The following is a 7,796-nucleotide window of genomic DNA, read 5'->3' as shown; positions in this document are numbered from 1 at the left end:
TGCGCTCCCCTTCCATGAACCAGTCTGCCATCCAGTCCCCCATCAAGCTGGCTTGCTTTCCCTGCCTCCCCTAACAGAAGCTTCCTTCTTCAGCTGTTATTAACATTTCCGTGTTTCTCACATTCTGCATTGTAAACTGTTTTCTTGTCTGTGACAACATCTACTGCACGTCTGTCCGTCCTGGGTGAGGGATCCCTCCTCTGTTGCTCACCCTGAGGTTTCTCAGATTTTTCCCTGTTAAAAGGGTTTTCTATGGAGTTTTTCCTCAGTCGATGTGAGGGTCTAAGGGCAGAGGATGTTGTTATGATGCCATGTGAAGCCCTTTGAGACAAACTGTTTGTGAAAACGGGCTATACAAATAAAATTGCCTTGCCTTGCCTTGCCTTGCCTAATAATATCAAATACACCTAATATGGGGCAAATCCAAAACTAGGCATACAATAGGCATCTGGCGCCTACACCATGTGTTGGCCCTGCCATGGATTGGCAACCTGTCCAGGGTGAACGTGCAGAAGATCATCCAGACTGCTGATCATCAGCCTATCACATTCACGTTAAGCGTAGTTCTCCACCAATCACGGTCCCGTTCTCCTGACTCATCGATCTAATGGCGTACGTTCGCAGTCACAGGCTAACCGAGTGAGCGAGAAAAAAAATTACAGCGAGAGTCGGAGGAAGAGAGTTGTCGTCGGGATTTAGCGCGTCCAGCTCTTGTTTGGTGTTGCATGTGCGTCCATGAGAATGCGAGTATTTGAGTTCGATCATTATTGAGGCCGTGCGCCGATATTTTCAGTTGTTCAGTTCCCGACGGACTGACTTGCACATGTATATGAGTGATGCCGTCGCCGAAGCTAATAGTTACTCGTGTTGCATAGTCATAATTAAGGGACCGTCTAGCATGTGCTGCGCTTTGTTAGCGAGTATTGTTCTTTAGAAGTGAGAGTGAGTGTTTGGGAAGCATATTATTTCATTTGCACATGGAAAACCTGTCATTGTTATTACAATTGTTCCGGCACAGTTGCTGGGGCGTTTTCATTTGTAATGTATATTGTGTGGTTATGCTATACGTGTATGTTTGGCACGTGCAGTCACATGACTAATTCAGCATCATTTATGTTTCTTGTGTAGAAACCACATTCACATGTACCTTCACTGAACTTATTCGAGGAATAAAAGAGTGGCTTGGACTTGATCGGGGCATCATTATTGGATTATTATCAGACATGTAACCAGTGTTCTAGCCACACACCCTGTGGAGATTGTGGATATAGAATAGTCAGCTTCACCTTCATTCAGAGGTCTACAGTTATCACCTTTTCTACAGTGAACCCTGCCTCTCACCTGAAAGCAGCTGGTTTACGATCCAGCCCCCCCACAACCCTTAACAGGATAAGCCAAAGAAAATGGATGGATGGCCTCTATGTGGAATGATATTTGGACACATTTTGACTCTCACAAATCTCACCTCCTGTTATTTTGATATTATACTTGTTATTTTGGCAAAAATTTTTAATAAATTGCAGATTCAAAGTTTATATGGCACACAAATGTGCACCCTACAAAATCAAGCAGACATAAAAAAAATTCCACGATGACTTTATTAAGGATTTTCTCAAAAATGTCCTTCATAAACCATCTTTAACAGCATGCAGACGAAAGTGAATAGATGCTGTGGATTTGAAGATAATAATTCCTTTAAACTATTACATTAAATCCAGCATCTGTGCCTTGCTGGGGAAGCTCAATAATATCAATCAAATACAGTGTGTGTTGTATTCCAGAGGAACACTGTCAATTGTACACTATTACCTCTCAAAAAGAGTGTAAACAAGCATGATCATCACCACAACAATAATCTGTCACAATATTGTTAGTCTCATAGCATAATTACCTAAGTCATATTTTGGCCAAATTGAACCAGTAAGGCACAGTGACTCAGCAGCTTTAGGAGAGAAGAGTAGCCAGGTATCTCAGTTCGATATGAATATGACTTAGGCAATTATGCTGTGAGGCTAACGAATGCAAATTAAGGCTGTGATAACTGAAGGCACAAAACTCCCCTCACAGATTTGGTGCTGAGTGTCTCTATCTGTGTTCAAGTGTACAGGGGAAGCATGGACTGAGGGGAAGCAGAGGTTATGGTTAGTGATCTGTGAATTGTCAGTGTGTCTTTGAGAACCGGTGGCTTGAAAGAGGGCAGGAGTTGGTGTTTGAGCAATCATAAGTGGGCCATCCATCCATTCTCCATACCACTTATCCGTTAGCCTATCCCAGCTAACACTGGGTGAGAGGTGGGGTACACACTGGACAGGTCACAAGTCTGTCGCAGGCAAGGCAAGGCAATTTTATTTGTATAGCCTGTTTTCACCAACAGCTTGTCTCAAAGGGCTTCACATGGCATCATAACAACATCCTCTGCCCTTAGACCCTCACATCGACTGAGGAAAAACTCCATAGAAAACCCTTTTAACAGGGAAAAATCTGAGAGGGTGAGGGGGTGAGCAACAGAGGAGGGGTACCTCACGCAGGATGGACAGACATGCAGTAGATGTTACAGACAAGAAAACAGTTTACAATACAAAATGTGGGAAACATGGAAATGATAATAACAGCTGAGGAAGGATGCTTCTGGTAGGCAAGGGAGGCAGGGAGAGCAAGCCAGCTTGACGGGGGACTGGATGGCAGACTGGTTCATGGGAGGGGAGCGCAGGCCGGTGTAACAGCAGGGAAAAGGGGGGGGGGGGTAGGGGGGAGATGCAGATGGCAGTTGGTGCAGAGAGATGGAGCTCTGGTGGATTTGTGGAAATACAGAAAGACTGCAAGACACCAAGACCAAACTCCAAAGTGCAACAGGTAATGATAATGACAGTTCCAAAATGTGCATAGAGGAGAGAGAGAGGAGGGGAGGGGAAGAGAGAGGAGAGAGAGAGGAGGGGAGGGGAGGAGAGAGGAGAGAGAGAGGAGGGGAGGGGAGGAGAGAGGAGAGGGCTCCATGTAACCAGATGTGTCCCCCAGCAGTCTAAACCTATAGCAGCATAGCTATCAATGGTTCAGAGCTACCTGAACTAGCTGAAAGCTCAGTCATAGAGGAAAGTCTTATGCCTCGACTTAAATGTAGTTTGTGTGTCTGCCTCTCTGACCCATGGAGAGAGCTGGTTCCATAGTAGAGGAGCCCGGTAACTGAAGGCTCTACCCCTCAGTCTTTTTTCAGAGATACTGGGAATCGCTATCAGACTTGTTTTTGTAGTGGTGAATATTTTTGGTGTTATTAATATCATCCATGGAGTTTATGTGAGGTGAAGAGTAGACTGTGCTGGGCAATATCACCACTTAACTTTGACCGGTTCACCCAAATAGCTGAGATTTAACTGGTGATACATTAAAGGACTACATAAATATTTTAGGACATATGATGAATTGCCATCTTGCCCAAAGCCAAACCAGAGGATAGGTACCGTTCTGTCCTCTGTGCTGCACTGAGGAGCTGAGACCCAGAGAGACCAGCTGACTTCTAGTTAGCTTTGCAAAATGAATGGTGGTGAACAGACTGCATAGCATCAAATCAAATTATACTTTAACATTCATTAAATAAACTGTTCTCCACACTGACTTTGTCTTCATTAATGGAACTAGGCTTATAAAATAACAATTGAAAAATAGGATATGTTGTTATTGGTATCTCATACATAGATGGAGTTATTTGCCAGACTGAGTGCAGTGACTTGATGCAGCACCTCAAAACGTGTCGACAACAAGAAGAGATACCGCTACAATTAATGATGGTTATCTTTGTCAAGAGAAGATGGGGAGGATTACTGCTGGACAAGCCAACATCCAGGTCTGAATGAATTAGAACAGAATACACAGAGGAAGAACTAGAGGTTTTGTAAACCCTTAGAGATAGGTGAGAAACTCAGTCATTTGGGAGGTGCTCAGAGTAAAGTTGCTGCTCCGCCATGTTGAGAGGAATCAGTTGAGGTGGTTCAGGCATCTGGTGAGGATGCCTCCTGGACACCTCCCTCAGGAGGTGATCCAGGCATGCCCAACCGGGAGGAGGCCTCGAGGCCAATCCAGGACATGCTGGAGGGATTATTCTCTCTGCTGGCCTGGGAAAGCCTCAGGATTCCCCCATACGAGCTGGTGGACGTGGCTGGGGAGAGGACAGTCTGGGCTTCCTCGCTGAGGCTGCTGCCCCCTCCGATCCGAACCAACCGGATAAACAGAGGACTACGACGATGATGAGGATGATGGTGATGATGATGAGGATGATGATGAGGATGATTATTATCATTTGTAATGCACTTTATATTACAACAATCTCAAAGTGCTACAGAGTAAATTTAGCATAATTAAAAGCAAAGACTTTAAAAAGACCAAGATCAATAATAGTTAAAAGAAGGGGAACAAAAAACAACTAGAAAAAAATCAACTGTTTCTCTGCCGTAAAACATGACGTAAAATATGTTAATTGCGTCACATATCATTTTGATTGAGCAATAAAATGCATCATTGCCTCCTGTCAAACATGTCATTACTGTTACTGTTGTTCTTATGTTGTCATAACTAAGAACAGTGCATGCAGCAAACACTAAATACTTCATAAATGTCTCCACCTAGTGGATTCTAGCTGTATGTGCAAATAGAAACTCAATGTTGCATCAAAGCTTTTCTTGCTGCAGCTGTAACAAATGCAAAATCATACTTTGTGTTTTCGATATAAATGTTTTAGACACAGTGTATAGTAATAATGCCATACAAATATACAAATAGTTGAGTGAGTTGAACTCTGTCAGCAAAGCCTTGGAGAACATTTTGCCCTATAAAAGTGAATCACCTTACAACCATTCAGTATTATGCTCTATAACAGTCTAGGGCCCCCATTAGTTACAAGCCCTTGAATCAAGGGAGGCATTTAAATTCTGTAACAACAGTGCAAATATCAAAGGGTTTACCCTGAAACAAATCAAGAGGCAGGCAAATTGGAGCCAGAAATTGTAATCTTGAAATCCTTGTCTAAGCTTGTCCAGACTTTGTTTGTTGCAAACCCGCTGTCATCCCTCTCCATATGCGACTCTCTGACCTCTAATTAGATCTGATATTGCCAAGTGAAGTCTGAGGCTAAGTTAACCCTGAAGAAACCTTGAATGTAGAATGGACAGACATCTACTGAGGCCCAGTATGATTATAGGCCTCTGTAGAGGTCCATTCTACAGGAAGCTTTTCAGTTGGTCTGCTGTTAAGCTGTTGTCATGATCAGTGTGATATCCTGCTTAAAAAGCAATTCTAAATAAAAAATCCTCAAAATTTTACAGAGTCATTCCAGTCCCGTGCTCATACCATGCAGGGTAAATACAACTGGATGTCTTGTTTCACTCTCGAATAGTTCAGCTTCTGATGGCATAAGAAGAGTCAGAGTTCAGGAGGTTTATGGTTGGTTGCCTCCCAGTTGCTAGCAGACACTAAATACAAACTGCTTCATAGAACCCCCAATGTAATGTAGTATTGTTTCCAGTGTAGTTCAAATACACTGCCCAGTTTTGATGGTCTGTGTTTCTGACTCTTTGCTCTGAGGATATGAAAGACATAATTCCATCAATCCAGCCATCCATTTTCTACTGCTTATCCTGTTAAGGGTTGTGGGGGGCTGGAGCAGCCTTCTGGCGAGATGCAGGGTTCACCCTGGATGGGTTGCCAGTCCATCACAGGGCCAACACAAATAGACGGACAATAATTCACACTCACAGCCACGCCTACAGTCAGTTTAGTGTATCAATTAGCCTAGTCCCCTCTTGCATGTTTGTCTTTGGACTGTGGAAGGCAGCGGAGTACTTGGAGAGACCTATGCAGGCAAAGGAAGAACATGCAAACTCCACACCAAAAGACTCTGGGCTCGAGCTGGGGCAGGAACCCAGAACCTTCTTTCTGTGTGGCAACAGTGCACCCACTGCACCATCATGCCGCTCCAGACATAATTCATAAAATCTATTTATGTGTCTGTGTTTGTCTTTGCTCAAAGTAATTTTAAGAAGCCTTTAATTCTTTGATGTCATTGACCAGACAAAATAAACTGCTGGATGCAATATTTCCCTTCACTGTCATGAGAGACATGTTGATGCAATTACATCCCCACCACGCTATGTCTATAAGGACTGTGGACACCTGTCACCCAGTCAAACTAATGTGCACTGAGGGTGTTACATGAGTGACCGCTGTGTATTCTGGGTGAGACCTAGCTGCCTGATATTTCATGAGTTAATCCACTCCAGGCAGTTGAACAAACAGTTTTACTCTGTCAGGAAGGATACAAACATTAGCTCTTCTCTCAGTGGATAAAAAAGAATCCCCTGCTAACAATATAACTCCTTCAACACCAGTTATAGGGGCATGCCTCCAGTTTGCACATTAAGGAATAATGTGCAGTGCAGTATTTGTGAAGATTTCATATATATACATATATATATATATATATATATATATATATATATATATATATATATATATATACTAATTAAATATCACTATTAACTATATTAAATAATTTATACTAATCTCACTATACATAGATACATAGAGCTTTCCTTATTGAATTAAGTGTGCCTGTGATTAACTCAGATACAAGACTCCTTCAAATTTATAGTCAACTGTGAACTTTTTTCCATCACCCTGGACAAAAATGAATGTCCTCGTGCAACAGAGAATATTCTAAATGTATTTATTGTGGATCTTTACAACATCTTCACTAAAAGAACCAAAACCAAACTTTGTCCAAACTTTCCATTTTCAGCATGTAGTTTGCCACTAGCCTGCTACGTAGCTCTAAGGTTATTATTGCTTCATGAAACAAGAGGGACTTTGTAAACAGCCGCACACAAAAAACGAAAGGGGTTGAAAATGCTGACTGACATATTCGCCAAATGTCAAGCTCATACATGCATTGTTGTTTTTGTGGGAAACCAGACAGCTCAATTGGTGTTAGAAGTGAAAATTACCTTCCCTGCCCCTGGTTCAGTCTTTTGCATTCTCATGCTAAAAGGAGCCCTCCATCATTCCTGTGCACAACATAAGAAGTCCAACTTAACAAAATTAATATCTCAAAGCAGAGTGGTTTGAACTGGTCATGGATTGCACCTGTGTCTCACTACTCAGCACACTGATAGGGTTAGGATGAGTGTTAAACAGAAGATGCTATAGCTCACAACACATCTGTCACACCAATCTATCTCATCCAGACAAGAGAGGACACTATGGGATTATGGCAGTTCAGTGTTTGACACCATCGTTCCCACCAAGCATGCCACAAATCTCCAGGACGTTGTCTTAAACACTACATGTGCATCTGGTTCCTTGACTCTGTGATGAGTAGGCCCAATGGAGTGGGGGCAGGAGGACACACCTCCTCTACCTTCAGCCTCAACAAAGGGATATCTAAGGGTTGTGTTTTTAAGGTCTTGATTTACTCCTTGTACACACGTACCGGTCTTGATTGCAACATCTTTTTAGGTGACATTTCAATCGGATTAATATGTAAAAGGCCTTCTCAAATGACATATAGGACTCAAGACATCAACATATTCCTGTACATCAATAATACTCAGGAGCAGGGAAGGAATAACTGACACATCAGATAGTCTGTTACACAGAACCATCTTGAAGGTCCTCTGTAGAAACTTTTTGAAAAGGAGGCTTTACAGAAATACTCTGCAGGTGACTGAATGAACAATCTGTCTATCAGGGTTAACCATGCTAAATTCGACCAATCAGATCAACAAAATTCTTCTAAAAAGACAAAGGCAGTG

The sequence above is a fragment of the Aulostomus chinensis genome, chromosome 15 (genome assembly GCF_037954235.1).
Source record: "Aulostomus chinensis isolate RoL2024-O1b breed Wild chromosome 15, RoL_Achi_v1.0, whole genome shotgun sequence".
In the NCBI taxonomy this organism is placed as follows: domain Eukaryota; kingdom Metazoa; phylum Chordata; class Actinopteri; order Syngnathiformes; family Aulostomidae; genus Aulostomus; species Aulostomus chinensis.
The sequence above is the reverse complement of the archived record's forward strand: the minus strand, read 5'-3'. Positions refer to the sequence as shown.